The sequence below is a fragment of the Humulus lupulus genome, chromosome 4 (genome assembly GCF_963169125.1).
Source record: "Humulus lupulus chromosome 4, drHumLupu1.1, whole genome shotgun sequence".
NCBI lineage: Eukaryota > Viridiplantae > Streptophyta > Magnoliopsida > Rosales > Cannabaceae > Humulus > Humulus lupulus.
Genome location: NC_084796.1, coordinates 88884456 through 88905081, shown reverse-complemented (window position 1 = coordinate 88905081; position 20626 = coordinate 88884456). Strand labels below are relative to the sequence as shown.

Below are 20626 nucleotides of genomic sequence, written 5' to 3'. Positions count from 1 at the left end.
AACAAGAACGAGCTCGGAGTCAGATAGCTATCAAGCTTGAGCTCGTGTGAGATATTCAGCTCGTGAGGACCAAGATATAACGCATACTGAAGGATCCCAAGAGACTCGGGGATTCTTTATACGCTCATTAATGGCCAGGCGGTATCATATTTATGTCATTTATTACCCGAGATAGCAGGAGCGTGTTTATCATGTTATCAAATCATATCCCAACGTAAATGGGAATAATCTATATTAGTTATATACCATATATAATTATGTGGTTCTTTTAACACGATTACCCAAACCTGACCATGGAATTCCCATATAAACACTAGGAAAATTAGATAGGAAAGGGGACCATATTCTGTATTACCGAAACTCTGCCAAAATAGAGAGAGAATAATAATAATATTTACTCGTGGACTAGGTGGATTTTAACCACTGAACCGCGTAAAAGTTCTGTGTTTTTGAGTGAGTTCTAGTTAAAACATTATGGTTTACTATTAAGCACTAATCCACCCATTTTATTTCTATATGTTGTTGGCAAAAAATCGCGTCAATAGGCTTGTTTTATCTACTCAGGAAGGTAGTCAAAGTTTGCCTCTGGATTGTTCTTCCAAAACATGTAGAAGTAGTTGAAGGTGGCCCTTCGGAACCTCTCCAAGTTTTGGAAGTTTTTCTCCTCGAGCAGCTTGACTCGCTCCTCTAGACCAGTGACTTCCTTCATGCTTGCCTCCAGATCCTCTTGAAGCTTGGCTACCTCCTTGTAATTAGTCTCGAAGGCTTCCTTAAACTTCTCATTGGCAACAACAACCTTGGCCAAATCTTCTTATCTCTTCTTTAGCTCATCAGTTAAAATGACAACTTTGTCTTCACCTGCTTTGAGCTTGGCCCCCCATGCCTTGGTCTCCTCGGCACCTGCCTTAACCTTGGCTTTCCATGCCTTGATCTCCTTGACATGCCTTACATCGACTTCCTCAGCGCGACGCCAACCGTTATTCATGTTCAAGATACCCTGCGAACAGTAGAAGAATGAAGCTTTTGGAGCTAATCAAAGGAAATGTTGTTCGACTAAAACAAAATATAGAAGAAACTTACACTAAGGAGTTCATTGAACCAACAAGCAAGGAACTGGCTGGGTTTCAATGAAGGAAGACAGGCAAAGGTCTCCTGGCTACGACAGTGCTTACTCAATCTCTGCAGCTTGTCGTGTGTTGAGCTATAGGCATTTCTCAACAATTTTGCAGCCAAAGATTTCCCTGTCTGGTTGATGGAGGGATCAGTGTGAGGAGGAGGAGGAGGAGGAGTAAGTGTAGTTGATCTAGAAGGAATTGGTGCTGGAGGGGCATCATGTCGAGCCCTTTTTCTTGAAGGTTCCCCACTACCTTCTCCAGGGTTTCTTCTGCTTGACTTCTTCTTTTTCTCCGGAGTGTCTATAGAAGCATAGATATCAAAGGCATCGTCGGATGGCATGACTAGAAAACAAAAACAAATGAGCAGATATGTCATGAAATAGTTTGGCGCAATAAAGAAACAAACTAAAAAGAAATTCTAAGTAGTATACCCAAACTATTATTATTGGTCGCTACATTATCTAAAAGACTACTGCTACACTCATTACCTGCCTCGAAGAAGTGCAAGCTAAAACTACTGGTCATAAATTTAAAGTTGCTATCCCTATTAGATAAATGATAAGGGATAGGCAGTTTATTTAAGAGTGAGAAATATATACCATTCTCGTCGGAAGATTCGAGTATGGGCCCAGTATATTCTGGTAGTTTTTGTTTTCCCCTCCCATGATGGGGAGGGGTATTAGCTGCTCGAGTGTTGGGGGTATGTTCTCAAATGGTCACTCCCGTTGGTCGAGGCCTTTAAGGTTGTGACACATATTGATGCTACTCAGGGTTTTCTTGTCCTTCAGTGCCCTCTCCAGTGGAAATCTTCGCGGTGGATTCCCTCACTTTCTGGTGAGGTTCTAAAAGGCCGGCCAACCTTAAGTTTCTCTCTGTGACCAGACATTTTTTTTCTATATTCGTCATGCTGGCCAGGGCTGTGGCTCTTTTCTTCATTTCTAAAATGGGGTATGGTCGGTGCCATGGACCTAGATACAGCACAAAACATCTAAGGACAAGGAAAGATGAAAAATGACTGGATAAATGTCGATCAGAGATTAAAAGTTTACCTCCTTGTGTGAAGGCCATGTTGTCTGCAACCAATTCGGTCGTGAGGAAGTACTCTTGGAAGTACCTTCCTACATTGGACTTGTAGGTAATGTCACTTAGGAATGTGTGAGTGGATTCCTAGTGGTAGAAATGGAAGAACCCGTGTTGTTCTGATTGGGTTGGATTTGAGATCAAACAGATAGTTGATCTTGTGAGGGGTAGGCACATGCCATTTTTTATGATTATATAAGATATAGAAGGCTAAAAGTACTCTATATCCATTGGGTGTTATTTTGAAAGGGGGACCTTGAAATAATTGGCCATCCCTTGGAAAAAGTTATGCAAGGGCAAGATTGCCCCCGCTTCTATATGATACCTCGACCAGGCGCTATTGGCGCCTCTGGGCACGTTCGCCCTCTGGTCTGGTGTAGGTTTGTACAGAGTAATCCCAGGAAGCCCATACTTCTTGGGATATTTTTCTACCATCCTGGTCGATATGACGCTAGGAGGGACAATGTATCAGTCTACCTCTGCTCGAGGGCCATCACGGGGACAAGCATTGAGCTGGATATCTGGTGGTGAAAATTTTAATGGTTGAGGATCGTTTGACGGACCCTCATCATTGGTTTCAGGCTGGTTGGAAGGAGAGTTTGTCATTTTCTTTTTTCTACGAGCAATGTGTATGCATGACCCATGTTCGATTGGTTTTGTGATAGATTGTAAGGAGGATTGATTATAGGTTTTGGGTGTGAGGCTACAAGCTCAGAAAAAGGCAGAGAAGGTTGTTCTTAATCCTTGAACAACAAAGCGAGAAGGTCTTTGTCTATTGGTCTCTCACCTCCCCAGGGATAATGCATGAATATCTGAGAAGAGCAAAGGGGAAGTGAGAATCTACGACCAATAGATAGAAGAAAGAGAAAAGCAAGGATAACGCTACTCGTGTATAAAAGTTAAGCTTTTATATGACCAGTAGTATCCTAATAAAAACATAATGAACATGTGAGCAGGTTGGAAAAACATATCAAAAAGTGAATGTGAAAAGTTTTTTCGAAAAAAAATTTCAACTTCGAAAACAGGCGGGAAAAACCCAGTTTTTCCAAAATACTCAAAATCAAATTTTCACTTCGATTTTGGACCCAAAATCGGTGTACCTATACCCCATATTTCTTTTAAGCATTGTTTTGTATGATATATTACCTAAAATCTCTATTCTAGCATAATTGTTTAATGTATTTTTTCCATAAACCCGATTACCCAAAAAAATTCTCAAGAACAATAGAAACCCAGTTACAAAAACTCGTGAACTAGGACCAGAATACATGAAAATTGCTACAAAGAAAGGAGGATGGAATTGAAAACTTACTTGGAGTACAGATTGTGGGATAAATCATGAAAGTATTGCTCGGAGTTGCTCGAAAACATCTCGGATTGCACTGGAGTCTCTGGGGTTTTTTTTTCTTGAAGGTTTTTCTAAGTATTCTTGAAGAGAGAGAAGGCTTGGGTAAAAAATGAAAAAAAGGTGAAGTGGCTTATATTTATACTGCTAGGGGAAGTAATGGAAGGTAATAATGGGAATAGGGTTTCGATGCATGGGGAATCATGTTAACCGTCAAAACATTTCTGGGAAACTGTAAAGGTCATGATTACTTTCCTTTTTGAAAAAGTAAATACTGACATATCTGATAGGTCGGACAGATTACTGGTCAAGTAAGTTTATTAAATGTTGATTGCATTAAAATACACTCAGGGGGCAAATGTTTAACCAAAAAATATTTGCTTGCTGACATGGCATGATCGAGGTGGACGTGGATAGCACATGACTGTTCAGTGATGATAGTCTGGTCGACCAACGATAGGATAGCAAGCTGCTCGATGGATTCAAGATTGATGTTGAATAGTACGACCGAAGATATGTTGATATATGCGACCATGTCTGATCGTAGTAATGAAGCCAGAGTTCAAATACAGTTATAAGTCAGATATTTCTAAGATATTTGACCCTCTTTATGTGGAACTATTATGAATTATGTTATTATTCAAAGATGCTTGTAACAAAGTTTAAACACGGCTCATTGGCCCATATGTACATCCTTGAGCCTATAAATAAGACTCATGGGATTCATTTAAAAATGAGGAATTGGGTATTCAGAGAGAATGAATGATTTTATACATGATTTTTGTATTCCACTTTGGAGCTTGTGAAACTTAGTGAACCCTACTTTGCTGATCATAGGTTTCAAGGTTTACATCAATAAAATCGCTAAGTGGACGTAGGATATTACCAATCTCTGGGGCCGAACCACTATAAAACATTTGTATCGTTTAGTTCTTGCATTCATCTTATAAATTATTATCATTTTAGTGACTCCATGTCGTTGGCTAAATCATCAATCAACAAAGTCTATTCAGAAAATACCACTGGAATTATGGAGTGGTACTAAACCTAGTTTATGCCATTTCCGTATATCGGGTTGTCCTGCACACGTGCTTAAAGGAAAGACTGAGAAATTGGAATCACGCACTTAAGTGTGCATATTTGTGGGATATTCCAAAGAAACAAAAGGTGGTATATTTTATAGTCCAAAAGATAACAAAACATTTGTATCTACAATTGATACTTTTAAGGAGCATGCCTATATAAATAACCACAAACCTCAAAGTAAAGTTGTACTTGAGGAAATGGTCTCAAGTAAACAAGACCAATCACCAGCAATGGCAAGAGATAAACGGCTAGAGGATATCGCCAGTTCTATTCAGAACAATAGAGAGCTTCATCGTAGTGGAAGGGTCGGTAAATAACTAGTATGCTATGAACATGAAGTTCAGATGCTTGTGTCTGACACAAACAAAGATGATCCATTAACATATAGAGATGCAATGGAAGATTCTGACAAAGAAAAATGGCTAAATGCCATGGACCTTTAAATGGAATCGATGTATTCCAATTCTGTTTTGACTTTTGAAGATCCACCTGAAAATGTTAAACCTATTGGTTGCAAATGGTTATTCAAGAAGAAAAGAGGAGCAAATGGGAAAGTAGAGACTCTCAAAGCAAGGCTAGTAGCAAAGGGCTACACATAGAAAGAAGGAGTCGATTATGAAGAAACTTTTTCACCTGTGGCCATGCTTAAATCTATCCGCATACTCTTATCCATAGCTGCATGCATGGATTATGAGATTTGGCAAATGTACGTTAAAACAACTTTTATAAATGGCCATCTTGATGAAACCATTTACATGTCTCAACCAAAAGGGTTCAAAGTTAAAGGTCAAGAGCCAAAAGTTTGCAAGCTTCTTAAGTCTATTTATGGACTTAAACAAGCTTCGAGATCTTGGAATCTTAGATTTGATGAAATAATCAAAACGTTTGGTTTTGAACAAAAAGTTGGTGAACCTTGTGTTTATAAACAAATCAAAGATAAGATTGAGGCATTCCTCTTTCTTTATGTTGATGATATTCTACTAATTGGGAATGACATAGAAACATTATCAAAAGTAAAGAAATGTTTAGCTGAGCAATTCCAAATTATGGATTTTAGAGAAGCCAAATATGTTTTTGGAATTTAGATATGTAGAGATCGAAAGAACAAAATTTGGCATTGTCTCAAGCAACTTATATTGGTAAAGTGCTAGAATGCTTTGCATGCAAAACTCCAAGAAAGGCACTATGCCTACAAGGTCAGGAGTTATATTGTCTAAATAACAATGTCCATAAACACCTCAAGAAGAAGAGGACATGAGACATTATTCCTATGTCTCTGCAGTAGGCAGTTTAATGTATGCAATGTTATGCACTAGAACTGACATCTGTTATGCAATAGGGATAGTCAGTCATTATCAATCCAATCCTGGATTGAGTCATTGGACAACAGTAAAGAATATTCTCAAGTATCTTAGGCATACTAGAGATTACATGATTGTGTATTCAGGTGGAGACCTGAACCTCACTAGATATACTGATTCTAAATTTCAATCAGACAAAGATAGTCGAAAGTCGACATCTGGATCAATTTTCACACTTGGAGGACGTGATGTAGTATGGAGAAGTATTAAACAATCCAGTATTGCAGACTCCACCATGGAAGCAGAATATATAGCATCTTGTGAAGTAGCAAAAGAGGTTGCGTGGCTCAAGAAGTTCTATATTGATCTGGAAGTTGTTCCAGACATGGATCGGCAACTTGTTATGTAATGTGATAACAGTGGGACAATAGCTAATTCAAAGGAACCCATAAGTCACAAGAGGGGAAAGCCCATCGAGAGGAAATATCACTTGATCCAAGAGACAGTCAACAGAGGGGATGTTGTCGTCTTGAAGATTTCCTCCGAAGATAAGCTTGCAGATCCGTTCACAATGACTTTATCTATTAAATCTTTTCAGGATCATGTAAGAAGCATGTGTTAAGATAAATTCCTCATTTGCTTTAGGGCAAGTGAGAGACTGTTGGGAATTATGCCCTAAAAGCAATTGTAGTAGACAATGGTTTTAATGAAATAAATAAATGAATTGAATTATTGTATATATGTAGCTTATGTACTATATTATTGCTAATAATATTAAGTAAATATTAGAAAATTCCCAAGTTCATCTATCTAGTCTCAATCTCATATTGGTATGAGAGGATCGAGATTGAGATAATGAACTTAAATAGTTCACAATAAAGTAAAGTTATGTAATCTTTAGATTAATTACTACTAGTACGGTTGATTAAGGGTAAAAAATGCACATTTATTTATTTTAATTGTCAAAATAAATTAAGTTTTAATTAATATTTTCATGGAATTAATTGATATATTTTATAAATGAAAATATTTAATTTGTATTTATTTTGTAGGAAAATGACACAATTTTGGTTGAATAAAATAAAGCAAAAAGAAAAGGAAGTAAAAGTGAAAGAAAATGAAGAAAGTTGGCATTTTCAAGAATTCAAGCCCAAATTGAAAAAGCCCAATCCAATTCATGAAGATGCCATGTCACCAATCCATGCAATTTCTTCTCCACCAATAAGAGATGTCAATAACAACTCATTCCAAGAAATATTGACAATCCCTGTGCTTCATTTTCAACCAATAGAAGTGTCTTCTTTTCAACAAAAATTAGCAATCCATGTGCTTCCCTCTCAACCAATGGTAGCTTTCCACATGTGATTTCCATCATAGTTTATTTGTACTCTACACCTATAAATAGGATGTAGTTTTCATTTGAAAAACACACATTTTCTACACACTTCTCTCCCTACCATCTTTTCTCTCTATTTCCTCTTCTCCATTTTATTTCTAAGCCTAGTCTTCTCACATTTTCAATGGAAAACGTGAGAATGACTTTTAACTTAGGCTAGAGTTTTATTTTGGTGAAGATAGGGGTGAAACTTTATATTTTGTAATCTTTTTATTTTGATTTTATAAAAGTGTTTTAATGTTCAAATGTTTGAGTTTTATTATTTCTATCAATATTTATGCAATTAATATTTATTATTAATTTTATATAGATTCAGTCAAGCTTTTACTATGTAATTTTACTAAAATAATTTATATTAATTTTATTATTTTGTGGGTAGTCTTTTACTGCATTATCGCCAAGATGGTATAGTGTCGCTTCTAGATTTCTCATAACAATAGTATTAGCATTAGATATTAGTTTGTTATTTTGTGAGTAGTCTTTTACTGCATATTGCCAATAGTATTATGTTGATTATAGGTTTCTCATAACAATAACATATGCATGTACTTCAACTAAGAGATTTTATTAGTCAAATACATTTAAAAATTATCAAAGTAAATAGGTGACCAAAATATATTGTGGAACCCCGATGCCTCACCAAACCCCTTTTATCATTTATTTTCCTTTCATTTCAATTCTTCAAAACCACAAAAATAGAATTTCTTTTACTACTTTCACATTACTTACCGTCTAACCGTTTTATTTGTTCTTTGTTTCTTTACCTCCTTGTGGAATCGGCCGCCCATCTATACTACAACTACCGCTAAGTGGAAGTCACATTTGGGCGTTAAACAACGGTCCACTAGTATTATGAATAAATGTGACCTAGATCCGGGTTACTAGTGTAGTAGGACACTTTAGTGGAGGTACTTTGCATGTTGAGAGTATGTAGAACTGGACCAGATGTGTTTTAATAATACTTGTCTAAATATTGTTTCGTAGTATTCTAAAACACATCAACTAATGATCATATACAAACTGATCTTAATCCTGAAGTTACTATGAACTTCTATATATGTTACTTGATCATTTGATTTATGTGTTACTGTTGACCCTTGATTTGGCCAACGACACGGAGTCAAATGTACGACAAAAGATAAAATGAAAATTAAGAATTTAAACCAATGGAAAAGAAAAAAACACCAAGGATTTATAGCAGTTCGGCCCCAAAGAATGGTAATGACCTACATCCACTTAGTGCTATTATTAATATTGAATCTCAAAGCCGTGATCAAAGAACTAGGGTTCTTGAGTTTCACAAACCTTGGAAGAAATACAATGAAACGATGGATAATTGCACTATAGTTCTCTTTCTCTCTCTATCTTAGCAAAATGATTCAGGGATCAAAAGTCCCTTCCTTGAGCTATTTCATGCATATTTATAGGCCCAAGGAGGGTTACACGGGCCAACAGGCCATATCTTTCCTTAATAACGGCGTATCAAGGTAATAATGAGGAAATATTCAATGCAATTATTATAAGATTTCAACTTTAGAAGTAAATAAAACAAACTATACGACCAGACTGGTCGTATCTAATAATTAAACTTGACGAAGTGATGTGCTTCTGGTTGATAGTCGAACAACACTTCCACCACGAATCAACCATGTGGGAGAAATCCTTGCCACATCATCAGCAGCCGTTTTTTTGGTAAACATTTGCCCCCAAGTTTATTTATTGCGACCAGCAATAAGTAAACTTAGGAAACTGACTCTTCGAATACCCCACAAAATCTGTCAGAGCCACCCGTACTTTCTTGAAAAAAGTGATCAATCATGTCCAATCAAGTCTTTTCAGTTTCCCAATAACTTGTCTGATGGCTATTTCACTTCCCCATGCTTTGAGAAAGGTAATTCATGATTACTTCTTCTACCGTGTTGCAGTCACTATAAGTAATGCCCCAAATCCACATTTTTACTTTTTACTTTTCATTTGCCATCTCCTCTCCAAGAACTTCGAAGAACTTCTGTCTTCAGAGCCCAGAAATTCCCAGGAACTGACATCCGGACGCTCGAAAGCTTTCTTGTTCAGACTTCGTGTTCAGACTACGTTCTTCACCTAAGTAAGTTTCACGAACTTCTTAGACGTTTGAGTTGCAATTCACATCTGTTTCATACTTATTTTTATCTCTAAACCTTTGCATGCTCTTGGCTGAAACTGTTATGGGGATTGAGTGTATATCATTAGATGCTTGATAGGGTAGTGAAGTAACGTTTCATAGGAGTTAGGAGCTAGTTTGGTAGTCGAGATTGTAGATTTAAGAGCGTTAAATCGAAGTAAAAAATTGATTTTTAGGCCAGTTGAAAAACTAGGTTTTTCCCGCCCCTTCAGAGTCGAAAAAGCTTTTTTCCCGAAAAACTTTTTACTTCCGCTTTTCAATCTGTTTGCTAGAATGTTGCTGGCCGTATAAAAGCTTATCTTTTATATGCGAGCAACGTTATTCTAACTCTCGACATAGATTTTTAGGCTTTACGTTCTCACCTCCCCCTTTCTCTGTTCGCAGCTTTTCATGCAAGATCCGTGGGGAGGTGAAAGGCCTATCGACAATGACTTGCTTGCCCAATTACTTGAAGACGAGAAGCAACCGTCGCTGTTGATACCAGAAATTCCTTTTTCTCGAACCCCACCCAATAGACCTCAGTCAAACCTTCTAGCCATGGGTAGAGTAAAATCCACTGCCCCGAAAAAGAAACCTTCCAACCCTTCAAATCAGCCTCACTACAAGAAAAAGTGCTTTTAATAACACCGAAAATGTGTTATCAAAACATGCGATAACACTTTCTGATGTGTTAAGACCGACTATGTTATCGAAGGTCAGGGTACTTTACATAACACTTTATCAGTGTTATACAGATGTGTTATTGTACTGTCAACGATAACACAATTTCTGTGTTATTTTAATATATAGATAAGTGTTTAATTATGTTATTTATAGTCGATTATATAACATTTTTTTTGTGTTATACTACACTTTAGTATAACACTTTTTTTGTGTTATACTACACTTTAGTATAACACATTTTTTGTGTTATACTACACTTTAGTATAACACATTATTTGTGTTATATAATGAAGTTTGCATAACACAATTCTTTGCATAAAAAGTGTTATTGTAATAGATATTATAACACAATTTTTGTATTATTTTAATATTTAGATAAGTTTAAATTCTCATTATATATTTCATTTATATCACTAATTTATTCTATTATATTTTAATTTTTTTTATATAATTAAAATTATTTTTCTAATATATACTAGCATCATCAAATGAACTTGATTTTCAAATAACAAAAAGTAAAAACATTCAACATTGTATTAACAATCCAAAAATTAGTTTAAAACATTCAACACTCTCAGCAACAACAAAATGTTCTTTAAGTATTCAAGTAGTCTTAAATATTCAACATATTGAAAAGATACTACTTTCAGCACAAAATATTCTACTGCTGCCCAACACAAAGCCTTCAAAATTAAGTATCATTTTCTATTTCGCTTGTCACATGTGCAAAATAAACAAAAAAAAAAATTATTGTTATTATCTAGCATCACAAATTACTTCAAGAAAAATGTTATGGAAATTATTTCCAAGAAAGGACACCACATACAAAAGACAATCACAAATGTAAAGCCAAGGACAATAAAAAATGCGAATACAAAAGCAATGGAAATTCCCTCTGATTTCACTTTTCCAGAAAAAGAAAAATTTCTATCAAACTTTATAATGTATTTCCAAACTAAAAAAAGTCAAGGACCCAATTTAATTGAACACAGAAATCAAATCCCTTTTATAAAGAATAAACTAAGCAACATTGATGATATAATTGTTTCACAAGTACTATTTTCTCTACTGTATGCACACAAGGCTTGATTAATTAATAGTATCAATTATATAGAAAGCTCAATCAATGATATATACATACAATGAGTTTTCTAAATATTGAATGTTCAGCTCTGTACCTGCAGCTTCTGCTTGTTTTGATAGGGTGCTAAAAGAGGTTGGATTTGGGCACCCTGGCTTAGATAATATTGCAGCAGTGACTAATTTAAAGAGACTGAGAATTGGACTATCTCCACCATCTTGAGAATGTAATACTTGCCCATCAGCACTGAGAAGTAAACCCAGCCAAGGGGCTGTTTACATGAAGTGCCAGGTATCTACTTCTCTCTGTTCAGCATCTGAGATAGCAACAATAAGATTCAAGTGGCCAGAAACACTTATTTCAACTTTAACTAACCAATTAGATGATATACATCATGATTCAGGCATCTCCAGTTCATTTTGAAGACATCAATAAAATTATAGCAAGAGCAAGGACACCGGCAACCTTAATTTTATAAACAAACTCTAAAGAAAAGTCTTCAAGTTCAAGTATAAAGACATCATGTACCTGCCACACCTCCATAAAAAGGAAGCAATCCAATTGACTTTGGCAATGATTCTTGCAATCCAATGATCATTGGTTCAAGTGTTGTTAGCTGAAGCAAGCAGGAAGAGATCATTATGCTAAATAAAAGATATCAAGAGCTACGTTAGATTTAAATAAATTTTTAATATAATGCCATGTAATCATAACATCACCAAACTAAAGTTCAACACCACAGAAAGAAATACCTGCTGCCGCCGTGAAGTTGAGAACCGCACCAGCCAGCCCCGTGCCCAGCCACCGTCCCTGCCGAGCCCCTCCCTGTACATCATTAAAACACGAACTTGTTCCACTTTATGAAGTAGTCAACTAGAAAAAATTGAAGAAAGACATTTTCCCAAGTTAACAGTTAGAAAAAGAATATTATTACATACCAGCCAGTTATCCATGAAGCAAATGGTGACCACACACTTTATCTACCTCATACCGCACCAGCCAGCCAAAAACTAGAGCTTATGCACTACAATATATATCAATGCCATATTAGAGCAATATACATTTAGAAACTTTTCTTATAAATTTTTATATGAACTATTTAGACAAACAAAACAAGTAGATATGATTCAAGACACCACCTAAACTAATTTTGTACATGTCAAATGCAAAACAGATAACAAAATTTCACATATATTATAGAAACATTTAAATCTCTTGTGAAAATTTGTCCTTACAAAAACCAAACCCCAAAAGATTCAATTTCAAGTACTCAACTACATGCCCAAAGTTTATTTGCTTAGTTTATATAAACTCACACAAAAAGCATTTATAATTCAAATATTCAGCAAAGAAATTAACAAAAATAAGACAAAGAGTACTTATGATTAGCCTAATCCACTACAAGCACAAAAGGAAAATTTTCGAACAACATTAGCCCAAACTTACAAGGGGAGGAAACTAATCAAAGCTTAATAATAGAAAAAAAATAAGAAAGAAACAACAAGCTACAAACTGACACCACACAAACCTAAAACATAACCCAATTCATAGAAGAGAAATTGCTCTGCAGTTATTGAAGAGGAGAGGGATGAAGATAAAAATTAGTTAGAGAAATGATGTTCAACAGTTATAATGTATGAGTTATATTCTTTGGCAATCACTTGTATTGGCAATCTATGCACATAGATAAAGCATTAAAACGAACATAAATAAAGCATTAAACTAGTTGCGACTACAAGAGCCCCACGTGGGACACTACAAGAACAACAAAGTTAATATCCCAATGAAAAAGGATTCACAAGACAAAAACAAAGAAAAGAAAAAAACCGAAAAAGAATCATTTAATCATTAGCAAAGCAAAAAGTCTATTGTTCCATTAGAAGCAAAAACATACATGAACTTAATGAGACAACTAAAGCTAGAACCCAATAGGATTAATTTGTCCCCTGTTTTAGACTACTATAGTTCACATAGTTTATTTTGTTATCATACACATTTTTTCTTATGTGTATGTATATAAGAATCATCACTCAACATCATGCAAAAATATGTAGGTCAATATTTGTTTATATAAACACATCATTATTGAGATTTATTGTAGAAAATGTTGAACAAACATATATATAGATATATAAAGGAATTCAATGATAAATAAGCAATCTTAATAAACAATATCTTGCTCCTAAAAAACAGAATATATATTATTTATAATTATGCCAAGCACTAACATTTCTAACTCTAGAAATTTAAAAATAAAAAAGAGCTATTATTATTAGCCAATAGTCCAACATCACTAAATAATTGTGCCATACAGTTATGGATCTTTTTGAGTAGCTTGAAAAAACTAAAGGCAATGAATGAATAAATATTTTATTACTCTACAAAGATAAACGTCATACTAAAATTTTATTACTCGATAACATGAAAATTGGTCTCTAGCCATAAGAACAAGAATGAGGCCAAAAATTTTCTTCTATTTTTTTCTTCATTTAGTTTTAAATGTTGGTCAAAGTTATGCAGAACAAACTCATTAATCTGAACCAACAACAAATAATAAGTCTATAAAATGAAGAGAGAAACAAATAATAAGTGTATAAAATTCATAACAAACTCATTAATCTCAACCAAATCTAGTTCATTTGGGGTATTTTGGTATTCAAATTGAGTGAGTTACCACAATCATTTTTTACCAAATTGAGTGAGCTTATTTTAACCAAATTGTAAGTTTGTTTTAAGTCATTACCTGTTAACTATCATTTCCTCTCCTACACCAGTGGCCAGACACAGTGAACCAGCTACTCGCGTAGCCATTTTCTCAAGTGGAAGGGTCACCATTGGAAGACCAGCCCATAGAACATCAGTGCCTGTGGTGTGCGCATTGCATAATGGCCTACTCGGGCAGAAGCCATAACATCAAATGTCAAAATAAAGTTACATATTGTATTGTACTAAGATAAATACACTTGAATAATAAAAAAATAGAAAAAAAAAAGTATTAAGCATGCTTACGTGTCCAAGAATAAATCTGCTAAAGCACTGCGCTTAATATGTTCTCCCTTCATGGCAACATCTGTGAAAATAATCTGATCTGGTTGTACACCTCTTTGAACAACATCTGGAACATCAATAGTTTATCAGTTACTAATTTACACAACAAACCTGCTTGTAATCATTTACAAAGTAACAATGAGGAAGATGGACAATCTTTTATGAATAAATATGATTAAATTGAGAAGGTGACACAAACTTTAATTGGGAATGTCGAAGTTAGACATCAAACAGGAAACAAAATAAAATTCAATAAAGGTTAGGGGTTACAAACTCTCCAACCTCATCAGTAACCAGGTAATGTTATAGTCTGCGCCTGTAGTTCTAGGAAACCCCATGTAAGAAATCCGTATAGGGGCCGGCTACAAGGCAAATATTTCATTTCTTGCCCCCTGCACAACACAGAGCGTCAATTCTGAAACAAACTAAACTGACGCATCAAGAAAAAAAGAGCAAATTCATACTAAATCTTAATAATTATGTTTCAAGGTTCTTTGACCCAATGTCACTGGCTAACTCAAGCGATACTATACCTTAGTATAACCATTAAGATTGACAAGGATCTGTATTTTATCCTTGTTAATCATCCTGGCAATCATATAAGATGACATGGATGAGACATCTATAAAATGCTCCACTTATGATTGGAGACGTAGCTTCCATTCAGATCCATCATTTGCACTTAAAGCATAGCAAAAGACCTGCCAACAGATTTGTATAAGTGCATGGTAGTTGAAGGAAATGGGAAAATTCATTAATCTTTGGAACAATCAACCAACCTCAACATTCTCTCTATCATGCATACCAAAGACAGAACCCATCAGATGAGACAGAGGATGGTTACCAAAGTCGCTGCTAAAATACTTGAATTCAAAACCAGTAACAGCGAATGAAAGCAGGCATAGGCAGTATGTACATACAAAGGAAGAGAGAATATATATCTCAAACTTACCCGACCCTTAGCCATTTACTTCCACCTTCTCTCTTTATGGGCAAGGCTGTAGGATAATTGAACGAAGGAAGAGAATAACGAGATGCAATGACAGAGCCGTGTGCAGCATATTTACGACTACAAGACCAAAAAGATAGTAAATAAAGTGAACAAACTACTACAAGACAAAAAAAGACAGTAAATAATTGACTAATGCAATATATAGGCAATAGAATACTTACCTTATCTCCAGTGCAAGCATTGGATCAATTGAATAGGCTGTTGCATGGAAAGGTTGCACATTAGGAATAAGAGACATCTAAAAGCAAAGATAGAGTGATTTAGAGTGGAACATGACTGGTAAAGTGGTAATTAGCATCAAATTAAACAACATAAAACCTTTACCTTTATCTGTCTTCTCAGAATTCCATCAACTTCAATAAACTTATTTTCACGATCATCCCAATCACAAACACACTGGAGAGTGGCACAAATGCAAATATCAGATTAGATAAACCAACTGCGAATAGTAATAAAATCCAGACAAAGTTTCACATAGCAATATAAGAGTACATCATAGAAACTATAGGCTAAGTCAATAATGTGTAAAAATGTACACTTTTTAATTAAAAGTGCATTTTCCAAACAGCAAAAAGGAATGGCCGTTTCACCACACATGAGGCCTTAAATTTCGCAAAAACCATAATGGTCATTTCACCACACATTGCTTCAGGGAGAAAATGAAAACTCTGGTAAGTAAAACTGAAATTCTCCAACAAAAACATATAAATAAATTGGGCAAATACTAATTCCAAATACGTAACAAAGAGATAGATTTTACCCAATCCATTTCAGAGACTCCAATAGAGAATGTGTGATGGCTGGAGTGAAGAGGCACTTTGAGAATGGGATGTTGGATGCTATTGCAGGGGCAAACACAACATTTAGAGACTTAGCAGCATCAGTGGCATCAAATCCGAATATATTATCCCCTGTTGAACAATATAAAAATAGGTCCCCAAATTAAGATCAAGTGGCAGTTAAAAGAGATTGAGTCGATTGGGCAACTAGGTATTAACAGAGCAGAGCTAAAACATAATAAATTCTAAGAAAACAAACTAGCACAAGGTATAGACTTACAGTCACGGACTGAACAACCTAACTAGCTATTATCATGTACATGTTATTTTCAAAACTGGGTTGTCAATTTTCATGGCTAGCAAAATTCGCTAAAAATCTCACTATCAAATACAAACCCTATTAAAAAAATTTGTAAAGTAGACAAATCACTTTGCTAATAATTATAGAAAGAAAAACAACCCCAACTTAAGGATACCAATTCAGTAAAAAAGAAACGAAGAAGGAAAGGAGAATATTACCAGTGAAAACGATGAGATTGGGTTTCTCGGCAATTATCATGTGGTGGATGAAGGCGGAGCACATCGAGACAAGCAGTGGACTTTCCATAACCAAAGTGCATCAAGATTCTTCTGTGATATGTTGCTTGAAAGGTTGAGTTCAGAGAGATTCCTGTTTTCTTCTTTAACTCTTTGTAGTTTGTCTTCCATGCCATGTTGGCGCATCTCCAGGTCATTCAACATTTGGAGCCTGTTCTTCAGTTCCAATGCCAAGGCTCTTTGGTCCTCTTAAGATTCAGAATGCAACTTCTGCAGAGCTTGGAGCGTTGCTTCAACTTGTAGAAACCTTGAGTGCTCCTCTTGCATCAGGGTCTAAAATTTATTTTATTCATCATTTTTTTCTGTAAGTTGTTGGTCTTTCCTAGATATCTTCTGCAACAAATGATCTTCCTCTGATTGCAGAGTTTGGTTTGATCTCTCCAACTGAACACATTGTTCTTCAGCACTTTTCAATCTAGCAGCTCCCATTAAAATTTCATCATTCAGGCGTTCTACATTCACTTGAGCTTGAGAAATTTCAGCTTCCATCATAGCAATAATCTCCTAGCACTGCTTGTATTGAAGTGCTGCAGCTTCTTTCTCAGCATTCAGCCCAGCGACAACTTTCTTTAGTGCTTCAACTTCAGCTTCTGGTCTTTCAATTTGCTCATTAAGTAACCTGGCATTTTCCTCAGCAAGTGATAGTTTAAATTCCAAAATAGAAATTTTCTTAAGACAGCTTTTGTACTGAACAAGCCCAGCTTCTTTCTCAGCCTCTAATCTACAAAGTTCTTGGTTAAGATTCTGACATTCAGCTTCTGCCCTTAGAGCTCGCTCATTTTGCCCCTTTCCTTCCTCTTGTGCTTGAGATAACAGATTCTCTAGGCTAGATATCTTCTCTAAACACTGGTTGAATTGAAGAAGACCAGCATCTCTCTCAGCTTCTAGTTCTGAAAGGGATTCCTTCAATATTTTGTTTTCGATTTTGGCTTTACTTGCTCATTCATCTAGCAGGCCAACATCTTTTTGTGCATGCTTAAGTTCTCTATCCATATTAGATAACTTCTCTACACTTTGCTGATATTGAAAAAGGAGAGTATCCTTTTCAACTTGCACCATTGCCAAAGTTTTCTTTAAAGTTTGAACCTCAGTTTCAGCTTTTGATGCCCGTTCAAACTCAAATAGGACCTAGTTTTTCAGCTTCTGGCTTCCAGTTGATATCTGCGAAACACTATCAAAATTTTGTCCACTCTCTTCTGCTACAGATAAACTTTGGTCTTTTTTTGTCCTTCCGTGTGCAACCTTTGGGTTTTCTGGCACTGCTCCTTCTGAATTAAACATCTCATGCAGCTTTTTTAGACCCCTTTTGCTTATCCCCAAGTGAGAGTCTTCTAAATTTCCACCTGTGCTTTTCACTGTAAATAAGTCGGTTGATGGGTATTGTTCAATGTAAATTTCCACCACTGAAAGTCCACTTTTCGTATCTTAAACTCACCATTGGACCCAAATCTGAGCTTCTTTTGATGATGGGTATTGTTCGGTTAGGCAGCTAAAACACCTGTCGAAAGCAACGACACTGAAGCTATTAACAACACCACAAATGTTATACTAAGATTGAAATAAAAACCTCAACAAGCTAATAACAAGATATTATACAGATTCTTTACGAAATAAAAACCAGAAATGTATATAATTTGACAATCAAAATTATTTCAAAATATAAACTAAACAATTTAAGACATTTACCTTACGGTTTCAGTGAACTGTGAGACTCATCCCGTGTCCTTGAGTTAGAAGGTGGGGTTGAGAAGAAAGTTGTCGATGGAGGGCTGGAACAGGGTGAACGACTATCGAGATGAAAGCTGTCGATGGAATAGAGTGGAAGGTCGTCACCGAAGATGAAGAGAGTCCTCGCACATTATCGGGAGAGGGGGAAATGGGTCAAACTTCCGATGGAGAAAGATTGAAGAAATTGTTATAGGGGAAATGGGTACACGGGAAAGCGGAGTTACTGTAGAAAAAACTTAGGGATTTGGCGCTATTTTATTTTACCTTGCCGCCTGAAACTTTTCTCATATACAATAACTCTTTTTAAATACTATTATAATGATGTGTTATGGTAATGGGTGTTTGGTGTAGTGCCTGCTCCTCAGGCTGGAATTCCCTCGACCAGTGCTCAGCTTCGAAACGCCATTCAACCATATGTTGAATGGTACGTCGCCCCTTCTAGTCGAGTTACGATTAGGATGATCGCTAATTACATTAAAAATACAGACTTCCTGGGGTGACCTTAGTCCAACCCACCAAAGGCCAGCGGGCGAACTTTCCTGGAGGGGCTTTCAGCGCCTAGTCGAGGTATCACATCGAGGTAGGAGCGATCCTGCCTCTTCATCCTTTTTTCTAGGGGGTGGCCAATTACTTTTGGGTTGCCCCTTTTCAAATAACTCCCAACAGATATAGAATGCTTGTTGCACTCTATATCCTCTATAGCCATAAGAAATGGCCCATCCCCACGCCACATGAGGTCAACTACCCATTCGACCTAAAATCTAACCCCAACCAGGAAAACACAGGGTTTTTCCACTTTTATCACCAGGAAACAGGTCGCACTTTCCTAACTGACACCACTTATATCTCGAATGTGGGGAAGTACCATCTGGAGTACTTTCTGACCACTGACATGGTCGCGAACAACTGGGCCTTCACACAAGGAGGTACAGTCTTTGTACCACTGGTCGTTTATCTTTCTTCAATTTTTTGTAGCATTTCCCTTAGAAATTTAATGCGTTTCAGGCGCATGGTTGCAACCAGAGCCTACTCCGGACATGGAGATCTGATCAGCCCTCCTAGCCAGCATGACCGACATAGAGAAAAGTGTCAAACAACTGGTCTCAGAGGCCAATCTAAGACTGGTCGGCCCCTCAGCAGGATGTGAGGGAGTCAGCAGCACCCATACGTGCCACAACCCCCTCCGAGGAGGGCAACTGGAGTGACAATTAGGGAACTCTCCAGCACCCCGTGGTCTGCTGCTCACCCCACCCCCATGGGAAAGGGAAAAAAGAAAGCCACTGAACCTCTCGAGCCCCTCGACGAATCTTCGGATGAGAACGGTACTGATCTATCGCTCTTAGATAGTTTGCCAATTCCCTGTCACTTATTTGACAGGGATGGCAACTTTAAGTACACTCCCAATTTAGATCAGACTTCTTCATGCCAGAGAGTGAGTGTAACACTAGTAGAGTATATAATGTAGCAACCAGTAATGATAGCTCGGGTATTTCACTTACAATTTTCATTGTTTATTTTCCTGACATAACATACTCAATCATTTATACTATCTCACTATTTGTGTATTTTCTTTTCTTAAAGACATGGACTCTGAAAATGTGTTTGACATATACAGTGCCCCCGAGGTTCCTGATGCTCCCTCGAGCAAGAAGAAAATGAGCAAGCGGCATCCCGGGGAAAGCAGTAAAGCGCCTCCGGCCAAGAATACCCGTACTGTAGACCCTCTAGCAGACGGTCCTTAAACAAATGTAACACCACCTCCTTCTCCTCTCGAGCTGCAAACTCCTCCTGCTCCTGTCGGGTCGACACCTTCTCCACTGGCCCCAACTGACCAGACTCAGTAGGCTGCTCTTGCTTCCACAGGGGGAGACATATCGAGTCGTGCCTTAAGATTGGTCAAAGACAGGGTGGCCAAAATTTTGAAGCACGAACGTTGCCGAGAGGCGATGGCTATGACAGAGATGATGGACGTCAACCAGATCTTAACCCGCGCATTAAATGAGTTTGCCAGTGTAAGTTACCTTTTTCTGTGGAGACAGCCCTTTTATACTCTACAATCAGTTTAACTTTCGCTCTGATCACATGCAATGCTGACCCTTACTGTCGGCCAACTCCGCTCAGGTGCTATCACTGAGCAGTCTAAGGCTTTGGAGCAACAACACATTGAAGAACCCAAAGCTGCCGAAGAGAAATACGCTGAACAGCTTGAGGCAGTGCTTGAGGAGGAGAACAAA

The 20626-nt window shown here is 36.7% G+C and overlaps 1 pseudogene; it reads right to left on the bottom strand.

Annotated features, from left to right (window-relative positions):
* Window positions 1-14369: 14369 nt before the first annotated feature.
* On the bottom strand, window positions 14370-16780 carry LOC133832361 (probable UDP-N-acetylglucosamine--peptide N-acetylglucosaminyltransferase SEC; annotated as a pseudogene).
* Window positions 16781-20626: the final 3846 nt, after the last annotated feature.